The sequence below is a fragment of the Gossypium arboreum genome, chromosome 12 (assembly GCF_025698485.1).
Source record: "Gossypium arboreum isolate Shixiya-1 chromosome 12, ASM2569848v2, whole genome shotgun sequence".
Taxonomy (NCBI): domain Eukaryota; kingdom Viridiplantae; phylum Streptophyta; class Magnoliopsida; order Malvales; family Malvaceae; genus Gossypium; species Gossypium arboreum.
In genome coordinates, this window is record NC_069081.1 from 23,554,259 (window position 1) to 23,579,485 (window position 25,227).

The 25,227-nt window shown below is 34.6% G+C and overlaps 1 long non-coding RNA gene across 1 annotated transcript; it reads right to left on the bottom strand.

Annotated features, from left to right (window-relative positions):
• Positions 1-2,048: 2,048 nt before the first annotated feature.
• LOC128285189 (uncharacterized) lies at positions 2,049-2,880 on the bottom strand. Its single transcript, XR_008275630.1, has 2 exons — positions 2,828-2,880; positions 2,049-2,205 (listed from the first exon to the last, which is right to left on the bottom strand). It is a non-coding gene; the product is annotated as an uncharacterized LOC128285189 (long non-coding RNA).
• Between the last annotated feature and the right edge of the window lie 22,347 nt (positions 2,881-25,227).

The window sequence follows — 25,227 nt, forward strand, 5'->3', positions numbered from 1 at the left end:
TTGCAAGTCAGGGTGTTACACAACCTAACACATGGCCTGGCACACGGGCATGTGAGTTTACATCGAAAGGTACACACCCTAGCACACAGGCATGTGGCTTGGCTGTGTGACCCAAGTTAGTGAGTTACACGGGCATGGACACGGGATGGTATACGGCCGTGTCTACCTATTTTGAATGTTCACATGGCTTGAGACTTACACGATTTGTCCACACGGCCGTGTGACCCTTATAGTGTTGAAAATTTAATTGTTTTCTGAAAAATTCTCTGAGTTTCCAATTTAGTCCCAACTTGTTTCTAACGTTTATTTAGGGTATCGAAGGCTCATATAAGAGACAATATGCATGATTTGACTTGGTTTTAATATATTTATTGCTATGATATGAAACATTTGAAATTTTTATCCGTTTGAATTGTAAATTTCAGTTATGCTCCGTAACCTTGTTTTAGCAACGGATATGGGTTAGGGGTGTTACATTTATTGGTATCAAAGCTAATGTTTAGTCAATTTTAGGATTGAACGTAGCGTGTACGAGTGTAGCTATACATGTCATTATATAACTTATGATAGTGTGATATCTCCTAACCATTTGAAAACATGTTTTCATATAGCAATGACATCCAAACGAGCTAACTCTGATGAAGTGGAAAGCAATGCTCAAACCTGCATTAATAGAGTAGCATCGAACAGTACAAGGCCCGTATCTAAGGGCCAGGGAGGAGAGGCTAAGGAAGCCTTCTTCCAGATGATGAATGAATGGTTACTGAGTTTGTACAGACGAATGCGACTACTCAACAACCTCTACCCCTTCATACTCCCCAACCGATTCCTGTTATTCCTTAAGGTATGGAACCTATACTAGTCAATAAGCCACCTGTTGATAAGATCCATAACTACGAAGCTAAAGAATTCTGAGCTACTATTGAAGATGATCTCGAGAGAGCTGAATTCTAGTTAGAGAATACAATTAGAGTGTTTGACAAATTGTCTTTTTCACCAGCTGAGTGTGTCAAGTGTGTGGTATCGTTATTGAAAGATTTGGCTTACCAGTGGTGGAACACATTGATTTCAGTTGTGCTGAGAGAGCAGTCACTTGGGAATTCTTTCAAATCAAGTTTCGAAAGAAATATATTAGTCAAAGGTTTCTGGATCAGAAACGTAAAGAATTTTTTTAGCTCAAGAAGAGCCGTATGACTGTGTTAGAGTACAAGCGGGAATTTGTTAGACTAAGCAAATACGCCCAGGAGTGTATTCCTACCGAGACTGCTATGTGTAAATGTAACGCCCCCACACCCGAAACCATCACCGGAGTCAAGCTTGAGGTGTTACTAAACTTATCTTACCTTTTAAACAACTCTAAATCATTTATTTTAATTTTCAGAATAAACTATTTTTCTGCATCATGGTTACTTAAAAATTCATTTCTCGAGTTTCAAAACTCGAAATTAAGATCCGTAAATTTTTCATGAAACTAGACTCATATATATATCTACTAATTTTTTTCTAGAATTTTTGACTTAGCCAATTAGTACAGTTTATTAGTTAAAGTTTCCCCTGTTTCAAAACTCGACTGCACTAACCTCTTGTTACTACGAACCATGTTTGTTCCTGTAAAAAATTCATATCACTAAGCTGTTTGTTTCTTTTAAAACTAGACTCAACAAGGATTATAACCATATAAAGTATACCTTCTAATTAGTTTTGTACAATTTATGGTGAATTTCCAAATTTGAAACAGGGGTTCTAGAAATCGCTCTGACCTTGTTTCACTAAAACTCAGATATATCATGAAATGTAATACCTTTACCTATTTTTCTTATTCCATAAGAAAATAGACATAATAAGCTTTAATTTCATATATTATTAATCTTCAAACTATGTCTATACAATTTTTAGTAATTTTTCAAATTTACGTCATTGCTGTTACTTGAATCTATTTTTAGGTTACTTTCACATTTTCATAATTTTCATGTGATAATCACCATTCAATCATACATATTAATAAACATGCATATCATCGGCCATTTTATTAGCTAATCACTAGCAAGTATTTACACATCATTCATTGTTCATATTATACCAAAAGTGGCTAAGTTTCTATACATGCCATACACAAAACAAAACGTCTAATTATACCGAGTTATTTCTTTGATAGTGTGATCGGCCTCCGACATTTCCTTCGATCCCCGAGTGACTAGATAAGTACTATAAGAAGAAGAAAATAAAGAGATTAAGCACTAGGCTTAGTAAGCTTACAAGCAAATAAATCACAACATTCAACATAATGGATAATTATGCATAATATCATCTAACATCATAAATTTCTTTACTTCTCAATTTCTATCTTCTTCTTTATTCCCTTACCTTCTTTCTTACCTGACCTTTCCTTTTTCATAAGTATAATCTACTTTTCCTTTGCTGTTAATTCACTGTAATTTAACTCGTATCCTGACCCGTTGAACCACTCGGAAAACTAAGGATACTAGGATCGTTCCTGTCTATCAATATCTCGCCAATGCCATGTCTTTGACATGGACTTACATGAATTATTCCTGTCTCCAATGCCATATATAATATGGACTTACATGGCTCAATCTGTCTCCAAAGCCATATTTCTAATATGGACTTACATGGCTCATTTCTGCTCGTCCTGTCAACCCTAATATCCTAACATTCCTAGGGTTCAACCGGGGCTTTCTAACACTTTTCCTCTGTCACTTCACCTTAAATTCGACTTTAAATATTTTCATAACATAATATATAAATGCTGGAAATTGACAATAATAATGTAAAATAAAAGAATATTGCATTTATTTATCAAACTTACCTCGATACAAAATGTGACTAAACTTTACAATTTAGTCCTTTACTTTTCTTTTCCCGATCTACTCTCAATTTCGCTCTTCTTGATCTATAATAGCAAATTTAGCTTATTTAATATCAACATTTATCAAAACAACCCTTTACTCAAACTTTGGAAAAATTACATTTTGCCCCTAAACTTTCACATATTTGCACTTTTGCCCCAAGGCTCGTAAATTAAACTTCATCCTATTTTCTTATGTTTTATGACATGCTGATCATTTTTCCTTCTATGGCAACATCAAATTCACACACTAACATGTACTTATGACTATTAGGTATTTTTACCAATTAAGCCTTTTACTCATTTTCACTTAAAACCAAGTAGCACAAGTTGTCTAACATAATTTAAAACCTCATATTCCATCATAAAACATCAAAATACACAAATTTCACCTATGGGTATTTTTCCAAATTTGATTCCTAACTTAAATTATTGCTAGCATAAGCTTTATCGAGCTAAGGGACTTCAAAAACGTAAAGATCATTAAAAGCGGGCTTGGAATCACTTACTATGAAGCTTGAAAGTTGAAGAAACCCCAGCTATGGAGAGAGGTAAGGTTCTGCTGGTAACTTGAAGAAGATGATACAATTTTATCATCTTTTTACCTTTTATTAATGTTAATAACCAAATGACCAAAATGCCCTCCTTACTAAACTTTCAAAATTCCTTCCATGTCCTAATTTTGTCCATGAACTTAAAATTGGTCAAATTACCATTTAAGATCTCCTAATTAATATTCCAAAATAATTTCATACTAAAACTTCTAGAATGCAAGTTTTGCAAATTATTCGATTTAGTCCCTAACCTCAATTTAAGCACTTTATGCATAGAATTTTATCACGAAATTTTCACACAATCATGTAATCATACCATGAACCTCAAAATAATAATTAAATATTTTTATTTTATTTTTTTTTACCTCAATTTGTGGTTTCGCAACCATTGTTCCGTTTAGGCCCTATTTCGGAATGTTACAGTAAAAGATTTGAAGAAGGGTTAAATGAAGAATTTGAAGCGGGAATTAGTTGGAATTCTTGAACTAAAAGAATTTTTTGTATTGGTCGACCGAGCACAGAAAGCCGAGGAGCTGAGTAAAAAGAAAAAAAAGCTGATTTTGAAGCTAGAGACTTGAGAAAGATATCGACTGGGAAGTCATATCATTTAGCATCAAAAAGATCAAAATAACATCACAACCGCTCTAAAGCTTCAGTGGGGTACTCTAGTAAAGACAAATGCAATTGGCGTTCGAGTCCAAAACCTCAAGCTACATCTGTAACAAGTGTGGGTAGTGTCAGAGATGTTTGGCCCGAGTGCAAACACTCTAAAAGACCACATTATGGTCAGTGTTGATTAAGGAATGGAGTGTGTTTCATGTGTAGTTCTTTAGACCACTGTCTTAGAGATTGCCCAAAGAAATCTGAGAAAGGGAAAGTTCAGACTACGAGGCTGAGCAACACTGTTGTTAAAGGTAGATCACCTCGTAGTTATGGAAATGTGAGTGGTAGTCGTGGTGTAACAGAAGACTCTATTGTGAGATCCGAGGCATAATCACTAGCTAGGGCTTAAGCTATTTGCGCATGAGAGGATTCTTCTACACCAGATGTTATTATCGGTACTTTCTCTATTTTTGATACTGATGCAACTGCTTTGATTGATCCGGGATCAACCCATTCGTATGTTTGCAAAAATTAGTATCTAGTAAGAATTTACCTATTGAGTCTACTGAATTCATGGTTAAAGTATCAAACCATGTAACAACCCTGACCCGTATCTGTCACCGGACTAGGGTTATGAGGCATTACTGGACATATCGGAACAGTTTATAATCAATTCACAAATATCATCCACACATCATAGCATCATAGTCAAGCATCATTTCAATGTCCCTTTCTTAGGTCATCGAGACCTTAAACATGCTTTAGAAAGGGGTCGAGACTAAACTGTGCACATACAAAATTTCTCAAAAACTTAACAAATTTTCAAAGTTACAGAGGTCACACACCCATGTGATCAGGCCGTGTACCTCACATGGCATTAGACACGCCCGTGTGTCTAAGCGCGTGTCTAATGCTACGGCTAAACAGGGCATACATACTAACTTGTACCACACGGCCAGAGACATGCCCGTGTGCCTTGGCCGTCGTTGAAACTGACTTGGGTCACACGGCTAACCACACACCAGTGGACCCTTCGAAATGGCCACACATGCCTATGTGCCAAGGCTGTGTGCCTCACACGGCCGCAGACACGCCCGAGTGTCTAGGCCGTGCTCGAGACTGACTTTAAATTGTAGGACTACCCCAGGGGACATACTTGAATTGGAATACACATTCACCTTAATGGTCATCCCTACAAATCCAAAATCAAAGCGCAATTCATGACCAAATAGAAACCAAAACCATACTCAAACATGCATAATTCAATCCACAATGTCACTAATCAATTTCATTCTTATTATCCAAATCAAAACATACCAAAATCACATACCAAACTCATTCATTCATACATATCATTATTCCAATTTTATCGAATCCATTCTCATATCAAAATCATACCATTTCCACAACTAATTCACATAACTAACTTATGAAATTGACTATTTCTCACTTGGCCATTTATGCATATCAACACATACCATTTCTTAACACAACTTATATACCAAAAACCACACGAAATAGCAACTTTAATCTAGCCATATCACATGGCATGATATACACTTCACAAATTATATTCAAATACTTCTAGTCTATACATGCTATACTTCAATATTCACATTTTCAAAGGTACCAAAATAGAGTTCGATAGTGTGGTGATGATCCTCGACATCCTCGAGCTCCCGGTAGCTTCGATATCTACAAAACACAAAGTAAGCTTTAAAAAGCTTAGCGAGCCATATACAAATAAACTTATCACTTAACACAATTCTAAACCAATTCATTCATGTAGTTCATGGCAAATTACAATCACATATCCATATGTCTCATATAGCTCATTTGATCATGATTCACTTACATATAACACATCTTATTCTCATGATAATTCATACATATATCATATGTCCACAAATGTACATATACTTACCTTTCATTCTCAAACATGATATACATTTCAAACGTACCTGAATTGGAATACACATTCACGTAGTCATCTATATCTCGGAGTGCATGTTGAACAGTATGGAATCAAATAGGATACGTGGATAGCTCGAAAAGCTCATACAATGCCAACATCCCAAACGTGGTCTTCCATGTAATCAATAACACACCTCTGAATCCTATGCCATGACATATGTATCCTAACTATTCTTATGGTTCATACAGGACTTTTTAGACGTTGTTACATTATCAGAACTTTCTCGGATTTCTCATATTCAAGTCAAATAGCCATTCATCATTATTCAATAGCTTATAAGCAATAATAATTCAATTCAAAACACATTTATTTGTATATTGACTTACCTAATACAGGAATGAACGAAAACGAATGGCTAATCAACTACTTTCGACTTTCCCCGATCTAATTTTGTTTTCTTTGGTACTTGATCTATACACATTAAAATTGAACTCTTTTATTCAACAAATCATTCAATTCAATCCATATGCACATATTTAGGGCATTTTACAATTTAGCCCTCACATTTTCACATTTTAACACTTTAGTCCCTAATTCATAAAATCACAAAATACACATAATTTCATATTACACATGCTAGGCCAAATTTTCCTCTAGCCCATATAAGCCCATATATTTCATTTATTTCACATTTTAGTCCCTCAAAATTTCATTTTCACAATTTAGCCCAAATTACTCAAATTCATCAAAAATTCAAATACAAAACATATTAATCTAACACATGTTTTTCATTTTTCATCAATTAACATCCAAAGCTCACAATTTCATCAATGGCTCAACTCAAAATCATCATCAATTCTAGAAATTGAGACATGGGCTAGATAGAACACTAAGTAGTAATCACAAAAACATAGAAATCATCGAAAATGGATCAAAACACATACCTAAATTTTGTTTGACAATGGCTGAATGAACAAAGCTTTAAAACCCTTTCATTTCTTCTTTTTTTTGTATGAAAAGATGAACAAAATGGCCACAGTTTTGTTTTGTTTTTAATAAATACATAATAATACATCAATTACCATTTTATCCATGATCAATAAACATATAAAACACTAACATTAAGGCCATTAATGTCCACTCACAATGTAAATAGTATTTTAACAACATAAGGACCCCTCAATTAAGAGACATAGTAATTTAGTACTTTAACAAATAGCAAGTCACTTTTGCACTTTACACGATTGGGTCCTTTTTCTAAATTAGGCACACAAATGATCAAATTTTTATACGAAACTTTCACACATATTAATTCACATATTATAAGCACAGAAAATAATATTAAAATATTTTTTGACTCAAATTTGTGGTCTCGAAACCACTATTCCGACTAGGGTCTAAATCGAGTTGTTATAAACCCACTAGGTCAGTATGTGCTAGTTGATAAAGTTTGCAAAAATTGTCCTTTAATGACTCTGGGTTACAGTTTTTCACTTGATTTGATGTTGTTAATGTTTGATGATTTTGATGTGATTTTGGGCATGGATGGGTTAACTTTACACGACGCTGCTGTAAATTATAGACGAAAGCCTATTGTATTCAAATGTCAAAACGGTGGGATGCTTCGTATTAAATCAGATAGTCCGAGTGGGTTGCATGTTATTATATCAGCTATTTCAGTGTAGAAATATGTTAAAAAATGTTGTAATGGTTACCTTGTTTATGTGATGGATAATAAAGTGTCTGAATCAAAGATTGAATTAGTGCTAGTGGTGTGTGAGTATCTTAATGTGTTTCCAGAGGAGTTATCTAGATTACCGCCAATTAGAGAGGTTGAATTTGCTATTAAACTTATATTGGAAACATCACCGATATCGATAACACCTTACAGAATGGCTCCTAAAGAGTTAAAAGAGCTAAAAGTAGAGCTGCAAGAGTTGACAGATAGGGGTTTTGCTTGACCTAGTTTCTCACCTTGGGGTGCACCGGCTCTATTTCTTAAGAAAAAAGGCTGGATCGATGAGATGGTGTATTGATTATCATCAGCTCAAAAAGGTTACAATTAAGAGAAATATCCACTACTTCGAATTGACGATCTGTTCGATCAGTTGAAAGGTGCCACAGTATTCTCGAAGATTGATCTTCGTTCTAGTTATTATCAACCACGAATGAAAGATTCGGATGTGCCCAAAACTACCAGGTATAGACACTATGAATTTCTCGTGATGTCATTTGGTTTAACTAATGAACCTGCAGTATTTATAGATTTAATGAACAAAATATTCAGATCGTATTTAGATAGATTTGTTGTGGTATTTATTGACGACATTCTGATATATTCACGAGATGAGTCTGAGCGTACTGAACATTTGAGAGTAGCGTTGCAAACCTTGTGAGATAAACAACTATTTGCTAAATTTAGCAAATGTGAGTTTTGGCTTTGAGAAGTCAGTTTTCTAGGACATATAGTATCGGTTGAAGGCATCAGAGTTGATCCGAGTAAAATTTTAGCAGTTGTTGATTGGAAACCATAGAGAAATGTATCTGAAGTTAGAAGTTTTCTAGGACTAGATGGTTATTACTGAAGATTCGTAAAAGGGTTCTCGATGATAGCTACACCGATGATGCAACTTTTACAGAAAGATGTGAAATTTGAATGGTCTAAGAAATGTCAACAAAGTTTCAATTAGTTGAAAGCACTGCTGACCGGAACATTAGTTCTTATTCACCCTGAATTGGGTAAAAAGTATGTGATTTTCAGTAATGCATCTTTAAATGGTTTAGATTGTGTTTTGATACAAGAAGGCAAAGTAATAGCCTATGCTTCTAGATAGTTAAAGTCGCACAAAAAGAACTATCCTACTCATGAACTAGAGTTAGTAACTATTGTGTTTTCATTAAAAAATTTTCGACATCATTTGTTTGACAAAAATGTCATATTTTTACCAATCATAAGAGTTTGAAGTACTTAATGTTGCAAAAATATTTTAATTTGAGATAGCGAATATGGCTTGAACTGTTAAAAGATTATGTGTTGATCATTGAATATCATCTGGGAAAAGCAAACGTAGTTGCTGATGCTTTAGTAGAAAATTTTTATTTGCTCTACGAACAATGAGCACACGACTAACATTATCTGATGATGGCTCGATCTTAGCCGAGTTGAAAGGTAGACCAATATTTTTGCAGCAAATCTATGAAGCTCAAAAATGTGATGTTGAATTGCTAGCTAAATGGGCACAGTGTGGGTCAACTATCGATTTAGAATTTGAAATAGGACCCGATGATTGTTTATTGTTTAGAGGTAGAATTTGTGTACAGAAGAATCCAGAGCTCATTTAGAGAGTCTTGCACGAAGCTCATAGTGGTAGCTTGTATGTTCATCTGGGAAGTAACAAGATGTATAGTGATTTAAAACAAATGTACTTGCGGTCGGGAATGAAATGTGAGATTTTGGCTTTTATCCAGATGTTTAGTATATCAACAAGGAAAAGCTGAAAATCAAGTACCATCGGGATTATTACAGCCAGTTATGATACCTGACTGGAAATGAGATTGAGTTAATATGGATTTCGTATCGGGTTTACCCCTATCACTGAGAAAGAAAGATGCCATTTGGGTTGTTATTGACCGGTTGACGAAATCAGTACATTTTATTCTAGTATGTATAAATTTCTCTCTTGATAGATTAGCTGAGTTATATGTTTATAAGATTGTCAGACTACACAGAGTGCCAGTCTCCATCATGTCAGATAGAGATCCGCGGTTTACATTGTGATTTTTGAAAAAGTTACAGGAAGCTCTTAGTATGCAGTTACATTTTAGTACTACATTTCATCCTCAGCCTAATGGTCTGTCCGAGCAACTAATTCAAATTCTCAAAGATATGCTTCGTTGCTGTGTTTTAGAGTTTGAAGGCAACTAGAAAAATATTTATCGTTGGTTGAATTCATGTACAACAACAGTTTTCAATCGAGCATAAAGATGGCACCATATGAAGCTTTGCATGGAAATAAATATCGAACTCTATAATACTGGACTGAGCTCAGTGAGAAAAAGATACATGGGGTTGATTAAATTTGTGAGACTGAAGAAAAAATAAAAGTAATCCGAGATAGTTTGAAAGCGGTTTCAGATCGTCAGTAATCATATGCAGATCTTAAACGTAAAGACATAGAATTTCAAGTCGGTGACAAAGTATTCTTGAAAGTATTGCCCTGGAAGAAAGTTCTTCGGTTTGGTCATAAAAGAAAGCTAGTCTGCGATTTATCAGGCTGTATGAGATTACTAAAAGAATCAGACTTGTTGCGTATCGATTAGGTTTACTATTAAAATTAGAAAAGATTCATAATATGTTTCATGTGTCTATGTTGCAACGATATCGATCTGACCCTTCACATGTTATCTCTTCGACGGATGTCAAGATTCAGCCTTATATGTTGTACAATGAAGCACCAATCAAAATTCCGGCAGGATAAGTGAAAGTGTTGAGTAACAACAACATAGCATTAGTAAAAGTTCTATGGAAACAACATTGTATAGAAGAAGCCAACTGGAACCCGATGAAGATATAAGAAAGCAATATCTGAACCTCTTTTCTGGTAAGGTTTTCGGGGACGAAAATCCCTTTAGGGGGAGAGTTGTAACAACCTATTTTTAGTGAAATCAGAACAGTGATTTTGGGACAACAAATCTGAAGTCAAAAAATTTATTTTATTATTTTATTTCCTATAGCAGGGTAGTAGTACCATATAAAGATTTCGTTAGGAAATTTTACCTTTTATATGCTCAATTTGATAAAAATGACTAAATTGTGTAAAGTGAAAATGTTCAGTTCTAGTTGCTAAAGGTATTAAATAGCTATAGAATCTTAAAGTAAGAGTCCTTATATTGTAATTAGACCACTACTGAAGATATTGGAATGTGATGGCTTGGTATTTGTGTAAATTTTAAAGTTTTTAAAGGTTATAATTGTAATTTGGTAATTAAAGGATAATTAAAATAAGAATAAGGCATTCATCTTCTTCATTCATCAAGCCACCACTGAAATTTCTTATTATTCTAAGCCAGGGATTCAGCCATCTTCATTGTTGCTAAATTGGTATGAATTTTTGTCCCGTTTTTAATTATTTTTATGTTTTCAGGATCGTTGTAGCTTAATCTAGCTAGCCCAAGGACTAATTTGTGAAACTATTAAACTAATAACGTTTTGTCATTGTTGAATATGCATGACTTTTGATGAGTTATGGAAGAAAATAGATAGTTGTTGTTAGATAAACAACTTTTGTTAAGTGATTTTTGATGAAAATATCAAATAGGGATTAAATTGAAAAATAGAAAATTTTACATGGTGAAATCATGAAAGAAATGAAATATAGGGCTTGCTAAGGACCTAATTGATATTCGGCTATAGTGGGTTGTGATGAAATTGCATAAATTTCAATTTTCATAAGCTAAGGACTAAATTGTAAAGAAATAAAAGTATAAGGGCAATATGGTAATTTTTGCAAAATATAATTTGGGCTAAACTAAATGAGTTATAAATTAAATCAAGTTAAATTCATCCGTATAGATCAATTCAGACCTCGTATGAAGTTAGATCGAGGCAAAGAGAAAGTCTCGGATTAATCGCATTAGTATCTAGGTATACTCGTTGAGGTAAGTTCGTGTGATGAAATTATGATTATATGTGTTATTTTGAAATATGTATGAATTGTAAATTTTCTACATGTATACACGGTTACATATCCAACTACGTATCACTACCAAGCCCCATTTGAACCTTAGGAATCCATAGGATACAAATGACATGTCATTAGGGTTTACATGATTTGGGTACTGGTCCTGAATGTCCTATCGATGGTTGAGGTCTTGCATATGTTACGGATACTCCACAGCCTGTGTGAGCAGCATCGTGTAACTATGTTTTGACCCACAGCTCGTGTGAGCATACCGATTTATAGCTTGTGAGAGCGTATCAATCTACAGCTCGAGTGAGCACACCGATTCATAGATCATATGAGTATACATGTACATGAATTGACAGATTACAGTTATATGAGCTAGCACACTATGTGTGAGTTATCCCATGTATCTAACAGTATTCTAAACGGTTGAACGGGCAATGTTCTAATATGAAAGGATAAGATTTCGGTACAAACTATTACAGGTATACACATGAATTACGTGGAATTGTTGTTACATGTTATATAGAAAATAGAATTTGATGATACATGTATATGAAATTTATCATTTGATGTGCTCATCCATGATTATTGGGGTATATATATATTTACATGGCTAACATGGTTGATGTATATGTGCTTAGGCATTTGGCCAAGTTATGTTAGGATATGATATGTTTACTTACCTATTATATGACTATATGGTAAGCTTTATTCTATATTATACGAACTTACTAAGCTTAAATGCTTACTCTATGTTATTTTTTGTGTTTTACAGTGAATCAGAAGCTCGTTCGGGTTGGAAGCTTGTCGGAGCTATATCACACTATCCATCTACTCTTTTGATACTTTTAGATATTTAATTTAAGTTATAATGGCATGTATAAGTATTTTGGCCAATGTTGGTCATGTGTTTTGTTGTGAATATGGCCATTTGATTTGGATTGCGTTTTGGCATATTTTAGCATGTATACAAGTAGCCATAAAATGGATGATGAATGACTTAATATGGTTGAATGATGGAAGATGAAATGATAGATGAATATGCATAATATATATGGCTTGTGACTAGTTGAGAATTGGTACTTTGTTTGAACAGCTTAAATGACTATTGATGCTAATTATAGAATGGCATTTTGGCACCAAATGGTTGTGTTTTGGTAAGTAAATTATATGGCATGTATTGATGAAAATATGCATGCAAGTTAGTTGATTATTTGGTCAAATTGAATACATGGTTAGACATGTTTATATATTGTCATTTGAGGTGCTTAAGGGCATATTGGTTGTATGATGTTATACCATATGTTTACGGCTTGTTTATGTTTGATTTGGATGCCTTGTATATATATGCAATGTTGATTGTGGGTATATGCCTAATCGAGTGAGAAAAATGGCTTGTAAATTGGCCTATTTTTGTCCACACGAGTAGAGACACAAGCGTGTGTCTCAATCGTGTGTGACACACAGCCAGATGACACGACCATGTGCCTGCTATAGCTTTCAACTGGTTGCAAGTCATGCTATTACACAAACTAGCACATGGCCTGGCACATGGACGTATAGCTTGGCCGTGTGACCCAAGTTAGTTAGTTACACGGGCATAGACACGGGCTGGGATACGAGCTGGGACACGACTGTATATCCTTATTTCAAATGTCCACATAACTTGAGACACGGGTGTGCCTCTTAACTATGTGAGTCATACGGACTAGCCACACGGCCGTGTGACCTTTGTAGTGTTGAAAATTTTCATTATTTTCTGAAAAATTCTCTGAGTTTCCGATTTAGTCCCGACTTGTTTCTAACGCTTATTTAGGGCCTTGAGGGCTCATATAAGGAACAATATGTATGATTTGACTTGCTTTTAATATATTTATTTCTATGATATAAAATGCTTAAAATTTCTATCTGTTTGAATTGTAATTTTCGGTAATGCTTCGTAACCTTTGAGGTGTTATATGTTAAGTACATGTATATGTTTAGGTAAATTGTATCTTTGCATTTGAGGTGCCTATATGGCATATTGGTTGAATGAAATTTGGTATAATGATTTGGTCATTTTACTCATGATTTGGGTATGTTTTAAGGCTTTGTATATATGTGCAAGTGGCTTGTAGGTTCATGTTTTAAAGGGTGAGAGAAATGGCTTGATTTTGGCCATTTTCTTGTCCACACGGCTAAAGACACAGGCATGTGTCTCAACCGTGTGTCCCTTGTAGGTTAGAAAGATTGCTTTTCGAGAGTTACGTGGCCTGGCACACGGACGTGTAAGTTGGCCATGTGACCCAAGTTAGTGTGTAACATGGGCACGGACACGGGATGGGACACGACTGTGTGTCCCTATTTCAAATGTTACACGGCTTCAGACATAGGCGTGTGTCTCAACCATGTGACCTCTGTAGTTTTAATTTTTTTCTAAATTTTTCCTTAGGGTTTTATATGTTTCTGAATTAGTCCTGAATCGATTCTACAGTGTTTCTGGGGCCTCGAGGGCTCAAAAATGGATGATATGTATGTTTTTTTATTATATCATGCTATGTTTTATGAAATGATTGGAAATGAATGTTTTAAGTTATGTTTTTATGGTAATGCTCTGTAACCCTATTCTAGCGACGGATACGGGTTAAGAGTGTTACAATACTCCTGTGAAAATCATATCAACTATGATTTGAAACTAAAAAGAAATGGTATGATGAATATGCTGATATATAAACATTAGATAAGGGTTGAACGTGTCATGGTATGAATCTGACTAGTATAGAGTATGTGATAAATTATCTGAAGTTGCAGCTTGACTGTATGGCTATGTTATGAATGTGTGGGGTGAATGGTATGTTAAGTTTAAATGCTATCAATGCATGAAAGGTATTGTAACCGCCGTTTTCAGTGAAATCAGAATAGTGGTTTCGGAACAACAAATTCGAGTCAGAAATAAAAATTATTTTAATATTTTTGCATGGTTTATATTATGAAAGGAAAGATATATGAAAATTTCGATAAAATTTTTTTACTGATTTTGTGTTTAATTATAGAAAGGACCAAATTGCATAAAATGAAAAAGTTGAGTTTTAGTAACTATAAGTATCAAATAGCTATGGAGTTCAAAACTTGAGGTCCTTATATGGTGATTAGACCATTAAGAAAAGGTTAGTAGATATTTATGATGAATTTTCCATGGAAAATTAGAAAAAGAAAAGGACTAAATTGGAAAGTGAAAAGGATTAAAAGATGATAATTAAATTAAATAGACAATATCATCTTATTTTCATCATCTTCCCCAAAATTTTTATGGAAACCCTAAGAAAGAGAAAGAAAGCTTTCTTGGCTTAATTGGGTAAGCATCCTTGTCTCATTTTTAGTAATTTTTATATTTTCGAGATCGTAGTAAAGTAATCTATCTATTTTGGGGATTAATTTGTAAATATATCAAAGTACTAGGGTTTTTCCATGGATGAATATGCTGAAATTTTGAAATTTATGGTAGAAAACGAAAGGTTGTTGATAGATAAACAACTTTTGTAAAGTGAATTTTCATGAAATTATGATTTAGGGACTAAATTGTAAAAATATAAAATTCATGGAAAATTTCTGATTTTTATGAAATATATGTGCTGTAAATATTATATGTAAAAATTGGTTAGGCTTGGAATAAGGATTAAATTGCATGAATTTCATTTTTCGAGCCTAGAGATGAAATTGTCGTTTATGAAAAATATAGGGGCAAAATGAGAATTTTTCCTATAATGTGAATTGAATTAAATTGAGTATGAAATGGATTAAATTAACATTAAATTCATTTATATAGATCCGAAAAGACCTAACACTGAGTTGGGTCGAGGAAAACAAAAAGTTTCAGATTAGTAGATTCTCATATACGAACAAGTATCGGGGTAAGTTCGTGTAACCAAATTATGTACATTTAATGTTTTAACTAAATGTTGTATATATGAATTGTGTAATTTTAATTGTTAATGTCATGTATATGTAAAATTGATTGAATATCCGATATTGCCTGATAAGTGTTTAATTCCGTATGAATAAATGAAAATCAATGGATACAAATTTCTTGTATTGGTTGTTGTCTTGCATATGTTGCGAACACACCAAAGCTCAAAAGACCATCTTGATTATTGGCCGTCTCGAGCTTCCTTCTATATGGTTATTGTGAGCTTTCTGCTATAGCTCTACGAAGTGTCCCAATAGGTTGTGATCTTACATTTGTTGTGGACACACCTTAGCTCTTATGAGCATCTCGATTATAGGCTCTTCATGAGCTTCCTATTAAATTGGCTTTTGTGAGCTTCCCGATAGTGCTCGCTTGAACTTCCTGATATATGGCTATCTAGAGCTTCTTGTTACATTGCTCTTTGTGAGCTTCTTGATAGGCTCTTCATGAGCTTCCCGATATGGTTCTTTGTGAACTTCCCGATTATGGCTCTTATGAGCTTCCCATTATATAGCCCGGGTAAGCTTCCTGAAAGGCTCTTTATGAGCTTCCTGAAATGGCTCTGTGTGAGCTTCCCATTACAAGACTCGAGAGTGTGCTTCCCGATTATGAACTCTAAAGAGTGCCCCCGTATATGAATTGATGGATCAATGTTAAGTACATCTTGTGTGTACTACCTAGGTATCGATAGATATTTCAATGATTCAATGGACAAAACTCTTGATATGAAAAAATATGAGAATTAAATAAATTATATCTTGAATATCCTTGAAATACCTGTAAATGGATGCATGATGAGCTCATCTCTATTTTCTTAATAATTATATAAAATTTCATGGCTAACTTGTTTGGTGTGAGCATGTGTCTAGGCAATTGGCCACATAATTTTGGTTGCATGTTTGTATGCTTACTTTAAATGAATATGATTGGTAAGTTAATTTCCTGTTATACGAACTTACTAAGCATTTGAAATGCTTACTCGAATTTATTTTGCACTCGGAAGCTCGTAAAGGTTGGAGTCGGTCGGAGCATCATCACACTATGCTTCAGCTCGTTTTGGTGTAAATAGTAAACTTATTTTGGTATAATGGCATGTATAGGCTAACTTGACTAATGTTGGCATGTAAATGGTTGTTTGTAAGCTAGCCCTTGGAATGGCTAATGGTATGTTTTGGTACATAATTATAAGGTTATATTATGTTTCACATATATGTGTATGGTATAGTTAAATTGAACTATGGTAAACATATATGTTTTTAAAGAGGTAAGTTTGGATATATGTGAAGATATATCATGAATAATGTTAATATTGGCTTGATTTAAATGTCCTAAATTGGTTTAGAAATGTGTTAAAATGTTAATGTAGGTACATGGTAAAATTTAGGTTAGAAATAAGGCTAGGAAATAGCCTTATTTTGTCCACACGGGCAGACACACGGGCAAGTGTCTTAGCCGTGTGTGACACACGACCATGTGCACGGGTGTATGGTTTGGCTGTGTATCCCTTGCATCCTTAAAATTTAGAAACAAAATGCTTAGAATTGATCACACAGACAGAGACATGGACATGTGTCTCAGCCATGTGAGACACATGGCCTAGCACACGAGCGTGTGTTTTGGCTGTATGAAACCTGCACCTAATTTTTGAAAATTAAATTGTCCATACAGCTTAGCAAACGGACGTGTGGCTGGCCGTGTAACCTAAGTCAAAGAGTTACACGGGTATGGACACGGGTTGGGATATGACCGTGTACCTCACACTTGAATGCCCACATGGCCTAAGACACGGGCATGTCGTTGACCATGTGAGCCACACGACCTACTCACACGGGCATGTGACCCCTGCACCTAGGAAAAGGTTTGAAATTTTGTGAAAAATTCTCTAAGTTCCCGATTTAGTCCCGACTTGTTTCTAATGTATAATTGATCTCGAGGGTCCATTTAAATGACAATATGATTGAATATGATTAGTTTTGGACATGATTAGTAAATGACATGAGTTATCTGTAATTGTTCTGTAAACTCCAGTATGCTCTGTAATCCTGTTCCAGTGACGGATACGGGTTAGGGGTGTTATAGGTATGCTAGTGAGTCTGTGTCTATCTTCATGGAGTTATCAAGAGGGGTTTGCCTGGACTTTAAACATGTTTTGAAAATGGAAAAGCCCACGGTCGTGGCCATGACACCATATCATGTAAGACCATAGCTGGACTATAGCATCATATGGAAAGACCATAACGTGTAAAACTATAGTTAGTGGGCTATGGCATCGTATAGAATGAACTAACGAAAGATTATTACCTAGTGGGGTTCTATGCATGACCCAGGACGATGAGGGGCAAACCTTATGAAATGTGAGTATAGGTGAATCATTATTGTGAACACGCTTGAAAATGGAAGCCTTTATGGCAATCTAGAAAATGGAAGCCTTTGGGGAAATCTATGAAATGGAAGCCTTTGTGGCGATCTAACAACAGGAAAGCCTATAGGTTAAATGATGAAAGGAATGCCTTTGTTGAGCATACAAAAGAATTGCCCTTGTGGCAACCATCTAAAGGAAACGCCTCTATGGCGGACCTTGAAAGAAATAAATGATATTTCTGACGAACTCTGAAGGGATAGTATGAATGGAAAACTATGAAGGAAACACCTTTGTGGTAAACCCTAAAAGAAAGAAATGGTATTCCTGACGAACTCTGAAGGGATAGTATGAATGGAAACTCTAAAAGAAACACCTTAGTGGTAGATTCTAAAAGAAAGCAAAGGTATCATTGACGAACTCTGAAAGGATAGTATGAATGGCGAAGTCTAAAGGAACGGTAGGTATAACAAACTTTGAAAGAAAAGCCCTTGTAGCATATCATTTTACACTTCGAGAAGATAATCTAATGAGTTTTCTTTGTGGAGAGCTTCGTATGAGTTGTTTGGGCGGATCTTACATGGTCTTAAGATAAGAACAAAGAAATTGGAATGTGCTAAGGCATGTGGAGAATTCGAAATAACGGTTAATTAGATTTGAAGAACAATTATGGGTAAGCGCTATTACTTGTAAATTGAATAAGGTTATCTATCTGTAGTTACCATAAGAAAAATGACATTCTCCAAAAAGAATTAAATCGTATAACTAAAAAATGTATCTTCTATCTATGTATGAAATCATTCATGGATTTCAAAGAAATGATAACTTACTTTATGCTTTGTAAAGGTATTCGCTAGAGACAAGTTGAGAAACAAAGAACAACGAGATGGCTAATTGAATTTCCAGATGCGAAATACAAAAATGATTTAAGTAAATGGGTGTTTATCTCACTAAGTTCCCATGAACTTACTCTATGCTTTGTGTTACAGGTATGTTGATTTGGGTCTACGCCAGGAAGGTCTATGCCAAACAAGTGGAAAGCAGGTTATTATGCATACAGAATGAGTCCGTAGCATCAATTAAGATTTAAACTTTTAGATAATGTAATTTAGTTTTGATGTTTGCCTGGAAGTCTTAGTAATAAAAATTCTTGAATGGTAATGGTAATTGTTCAATGTATATTCAATTGAAATTTTGGTTGCGATATTATTTTAAATTAGTTATAATAATTTATGAAACTCATGTATGAGTATTTAAGTATAAGTCTGTATTTGTGTTGTAACACCCGAAATCTGGATTTGGCGAATCGGATTGGGTCGAGGGCATTATATATTTATACTTTATTACGTAATAAAAAATTAAGTATGATTATATTTTTACCTTATTATAGAGGGAAATTATACGTTTTGGAAGGGATTGGCCCTAAAAACAACATTTGTATCCATGCCCAAGCTTGTAGTAGTTAACAACAACCATTTATTTCATTGATCCCTATCCAACTTGCTTTACAAAGCTCTTGATAGTGAAAATCTAGAACCGTAAATGCCTAGATGAATGTCTTGACCAAATGGAAGTTTGTCAATAGATAAAGATACATGTAACACAAAATAGCCAACTTGTCTAACATCGACATTCCTTTAGACATTTAGAGCTTGTAAGGTTTAATATACCAATAATGGTCTTCAACATTTGCATTAATAGCTAGCAACTACTCGATTGGTGTTTTAAATATTGTCAACTTCACTTGACCCCCCTTTAAAACATTTCTCATTTTTGGGAATTATACCAATCAAATATGTATAGCGCTGGCCACGTATAGAATGCAGATTCTCCTATTACTACATCTTTATTTACTAGAAGGCCTGTGAACAGAGTTGCTTCTAACATTACAGAAGCTTTGCCATAGGCAAAAAATGAAAAGTATGTCTCTCTTCCTTCCACCTATAAACTAATGCGACAAGCCATTGCGGTAGGTAATGGAAGTAGGTTTATTTTGGATGCCCTGTAGAAACCAACCATATTTGAGCGCTCTATAATTCGGTCATCTTTCGGGGCATTATAGCTAAGATTAAGTCAAACTCAATCAATTTGATTTTTATCTTATTGATAAGTGTGTAATTAACTAATATTTAATTTATTAATATCTAAGAAATTAATAGTAAATTTTAATGATAACAAAATCTCATAATGAAGAAATTCTACCATGCTTATGCTATATTATGCTATTTGATTTTGGAATCTCAACAGAGCCATGTTACCATTAATAGAAGTTTAGGGTTTGATAATTAGAAGAGATTGAGATTTATGGTAGATAGGGAAAAAGAGAAATTAGAGCTCAGATTGGCGTGGAAAATAAAAGAAACTGAGGTCATATTTATGTGGACTGTGGATTCCAAAATTTAAATTTAATTATAAAGGACTTTAGCATCCGTGAATCAATCTCTATTAAGTTTTTTTTTTAATTAAATTTAACTGAGTGGACCTATAAGCAATAAATGCTAAATTAATTTCTTGGATTTGATCTCAATAGCCATTGATATCGAGGTAAACATAGTTGTATTTCTCCATACCTCAAGAATCACAGATTCTATGAGAAATTAAAGCATGAGAACCTCAATACCTTGTTAAGATGCCCTTAAAAAAATACACATTCTGATAAGTAATCCAAGTACAATATTGGAAAACAATATCATAGTATGTATATAAAATTCTCTATTTATTGGCATAATTATATATATCAACAAAAACAATTTATTAATTAATAAAAAGACAATTTTTATATCAGCATCTTGCTCCTAGTTTCTCTTGCATTTGAAGAGGGCAATTTTTTTATTTTTATTTTTTTGCCGTTAGTGCATATATTTTTCTTACTTGTGTCCAGTTTTTTTGGTTTTTTCATTTTTGGGTCGGTAGGGACAACATGGTGGAAAAGTTCCACCGATTGTCGGTTTAAAAATATGAGGAGATGGAGTTGGTTCTGAAACAGGATGTTGTACCCCAGGACGGGGATGAGGTTGATTATGCTCTCTGTCTAGTGGGCAAATTTCTCGTGAAGAGGGTTGTTAATTTTATTTCTATGGAACAAACGTTACATTCTCTCTGGCGACCGTTTTAAGGTGCTTGCCTGAAGCCGCCCGAGGGAAGTGGCCTATATCTAATTTCATTTCTTCATTCCATTGACTTAAAACTGATGCTTTGGGGGGCCCTAGTGCTTCAACAATTATTTACTCGTGGTACACCAGTTGGTTCTAGGGGAGAATCCGAAAAATTTTCTCTCAGTTAATTGATGTCTGGGTTCAGTTCGTAAGTTGCTGCTAGGATTGACGCCAAAATCTCTAGCTAAAATATTGAGGAGTCTGATTGAGTAGTTTTTGGACTATGATTCGAGTAACAAGAAAAATATGCTGAACAATTTTATGTGCATTCGGGTGCGACTGGATGTTCATGAACTCCTCATGCACCAAAAAAAAAAAAAAAAGGAAGCTAAGGCGACATGAGGAGAGTTTTTCAAAGTCTTGTTCAATTATGAGCGACTCATTGTAGTCAGATATCTATGTGGGAAGATTGGCTATAGTGAGGCGAATTGTGCTAAGTTGCTTGAAGTTGAGGTTGTCCCAGTATGACTGAAGGAGATTCGTATTGAAGCAAGGCAACAAAGCAGGTCAGTTCTGGTTTAATGGTGGTGGCATCCTGTTTGTTCAAAACTGGTGAGACTGATTTCTTGATTATAGGATCTCAATGTTCGAATTCAAGTGGGAAGTTGATTACACACAGATATGATGCTTATCCATGTCATTCGAATTTTAAGTTCCTTGGGTCGGGGGCTCTTAGTGAAAATGTGGGTTGTGGGAATATGAGCTAGGGAAATACTAGTTGTGACACCCTCAACCCGATTCGATTTGTCAGGTTCGAACTTTAGGCATTATTAACGAATAGAAACACAAACTTAGTCTACTAATATGAATTATAATCAATTACGACTTAATTACAAAATTTCTAACTTGAATACATAAGCATGTAAAAGAAGTAAATACAACTACAAGACATGGTAAATAAAATACAACGATATTTGAAGTGAAATCCTAATCTATTACAGACACCCCAAGTATGGAATTCTCAATGACAATTAATACTTTGAATGCGCCGCCAAACTTGCTCTTTGTGTATAATAACCCGATACACCATTTTTCCCCTAGCGTAGTCCTGGCACCATTTTTCCCCTAGCGTAGTCCTGGCATCGTTCCTCCTACTATATCTTTATATTCAACCTGAAACAAAAGTATAAAGTCATGTAAGCTCATAAGAACTTAGTGAGAGGAACATCCTTTACCTAAGCAATAATTGCTCATTGTTACTATTGTATTGTTATGACAATTGTATTTTTCTTATCCTTCAAGTTATCTCTGGCGAATACTTTTCTCAAATTTCATTCTTCATTCACTATAGTTTAACATGCCTTATTTTAAAATCATTACTTACCCATCAACATCTTCGATACATCACTTTCATTCTTCAATCCGATATTTCATAAATATTTATCCACTTCCTTTCCAGAGGTCCATACAATCAACACACTGTTACTCTTGCATACATAACTCTAGGCCTTCATTTTATCACAATTCATAAATGATCATGTACACAAATAGCAGATACCTCCCTCATATGTCAAATTTGGAATCCTTACTTAGAAAACACTTTTCTTACGTTAACCCGTCATTTTTTGTATATCTCTTGAATTCATTATAAACAATTGAATCATAGTCTTGCACGTTACTTTACTGTAACCCATAGTGACACAGTATCTTACTGATCTTTCTGATCACACTTACGAACCACACTGAATGCACTTTAAAATATAATACCAAATCCGCTACAAGAATCATTCCTTTAAGGTACGCCATTGCGACCCTTACTATGATACGCCACAAGGCGTTGTTTTAGAATTCACCATGTAAGTCGTTTCTTTAGAGTGCGCCATAAGGGCTTATCTCTCAAATATTTGCTACAAAGGTTATCATTGCAAGGTTTTCCACAACATCTATCCCTTCACAATTCTCCACAAAGGCTTTTCATTCATATTTTGCCTTAAATGCTTTTATTTAATGATTCGCTACAAAGGCTTTTTCCTTTCTTGACATGTTTACAATACGAATTTGCCTAAACTCACATTACGTGAGGTTTGCCCATCATCGTCTTGGGACAAGAAAAGAACCCCATTTGGTAATCACTGTCCTTTAGTTCCTTTCAGAATGTGCCATGGCCATGGGCATTTCCTTCAAGATTCATATCAAAGATCATACTTTTAGTCCCAACAGACCCCTTTAGACTCCACTTCAATGAACAAACACAGACTTACTTAACAAACTCTTCATACATTGAAATCGCTTAAGACTGAACACTTTAAATCACTAATCATACCCTTCATCGCATGCATTTTAGATGTGTTATATAGCTATACTCAAACATCACATCCTTAACTTGTTAGATACAAACAAACTATACATGCGAACCCCAACAAGCATTTAATATATACATTTATGGTTTCTACTTCATAGTTTGATCAGTTACTACGGAAATATCTTGTATGACTAGTATACATGCAAGAGTCAGGATAATAACTCACTTGAAAACCATGAATAGTAACTCGAATTCTAGATCCAACATTCAATGAGGAGCTGCAACAACCACTGCTTAAAAAACAAAAGAACACCATTTAAAACTCATTCAAATAACCTTTACCGTCCTCTTAAACCTTAATCTTTCATCTTATCGTTCATGCACTCTTACAAACTTACTTTTTCTTAAAATAACGTGCAGAGTCATAAAACTTCCCTTGGCATGGAGTAGCCATTGATAAAATCCAAGATTTTCAGCCTCAACTTAAAGAAATACTTTCAGTTCCTCAAACAACAATATTTTAGAAGAAAGAAAAAGAGAACTCCTATTTTAGAAGAAAGAAAAAGAGAACTCCCCTTTCAAAACTTCAATATCTATTAATATAATCTAAGTCCTTATTGGAACTTGACAAATGTCACATCCTTATTGAATTGTCTTATCCAAAAGTCTACAACTTCCAAGAAACCTAATTGAGTATCCTCTTACCTTTTAACTTTCCTTGTTCACATTCAATTGGTTCTTGACCAGCATATCTTGCATCTTAACTTGCACAATACTACAGTTAAGGGCGCATTATACCTTTGACGTGAACTCATACTCTCAATACCATTTTACTTAGCCATTGGTCTTATTCCAACTAACATAGCCACCTGACATAGAACCTTTATTAACTTAAACACATAATTGTATATGCCCACTCTATACGCCAAAAGGTGCACTTAGGCGAATATTACTCCGCCAATCATACTACTTTAGGAATTTATGCCAAACCTTGTACGCCAGAACTAGAGTGCTACAACTCTCCTCCAGTTAATAGAAATTTCGTCCTCAAAATTTTCATCCCTTTTTGAATTCAATTACCTTGATATAATTTGTTAGACACGCTAAATACATGTCAGTGACGATACAAATTCCCTTACATACGCTTCAAAATTTTCTTCTCATTGGCATACTCCTCAAAATTCTTATTAAGGAGATGTCATTAAATTGCTTCTTTAGATAATATAAAAATTTTGGCCGTTAAACACTCGTACTCGGAAGTCACATTCTTACCCTTTTTTACATTTGTCAACCTTGCATTAGAAAATTCAAAGAGTTTTCATGGAGCGACTTCTTGAGCATGCTTATATCTATAAAACAGAGACTCCAAACTTTTCATTAACACTTTTACTAAACCTTTCAATTTCCCAGCAACTCGTCTGATTCCTCTCCCTCCTTTCATCTTTTGTAATTCCAAATTTCTGAAAGGTAATCTTATCCTTTTTTCTTGCCTTTACTTTTTCCCATTCCCATTTAAAATGTCAAGGATGAATGCTCGTGGTAGGCGCCGAAGCCAAAATAACCGAAACTTAACCACTAAGAGTCTCACCATTTTTGAACCTCAAGAACCCAAAACACTCCTCCTCGCACCTCCATTCCCTCCTATGAATGTCGTGTAAGATAGGAGGAGGCACACCAATTCTTGGCTGCTTGAGGCCTTGGTTACCTAACTTTTCTTACAACGTTGAACTACTAATAGAAATCATTTAAGTCACAACACCTAAGGTTTTATCTTTCCTTTAATTATTTTGGAAGCTAGCTTTCAGATGCCATTACACTTGTTCTTTTGTTCAGTGCTATTAGAATACAACATTGCACTAGAGTAGTTATTGGCCTTCTCTTCGTGGACCCTGGTAGCCTA